Source organism: Geospiza fortis, unplaced genomic scaffold (assembly GCF_000277835.1).
Source record: "Geospiza fortis unplaced genomic scaffold, GeoFor_1.0 scaffold254, whole genome shotgun sequence".
Lineage (NCBI taxonomy): Eukaryota > Metazoa > Chordata > Aves > Passeriformes > Thraupidae > Geospiza > Geospiza fortis.
Genome location: NW_005054441.1, coordinates 777,413 through 777,947, shown reverse-complemented (window position 1 = coordinate 777,947; position 535 = coordinate 777,413).

Genomic DNA, 535 nt, shown 5'->3' with positions numbered 1-535 from the left:
AGGGGCTCTGAGCTCTGCCTGGAGCCTTCTCTTGTCCAGGTGAGCAGGCCCAGCTGTGCCAGGCTGGCTCCAGAGCAGAGGGGCTCCAGCCCTTGCAGCATCTCCGTGGCTCCTCTGGCCTGGCTGCAGCAGCTCCACGTCCTCCTGCTGCTGTTGCCCAGGGCTGGGGCAGCTCTGCAGGTGGGGTCTGACCTGAGCACAGGGGCAGAGGGGCAGAATCCCCCCCTCCCCTGCTGCCCACGCTGGGGGCTCAGCCCAGCACAGGGGGGGTTTCTGGCTCAGTGCCCATGGCCGGGGCAGCCTGAGCCTCTCACCCACCAACACCCCAAGTCCTTCCCCCTGGGCTGCTCTCTGTATTTTTTATCATTTGTCTAAATCACAGCACATTAGCCAAATCCTATAAAATGGGATCCAAAATTTAGAGGAAAAAATACTTTCGAAGAACAATTATAGCTGCTCTTCTCCTCTTTAGGAGGTCAAACTCTACTTTCTGCAGCTCTCCAAGCACAGAAGGCACAGGCTTGGAGCAGAGCAC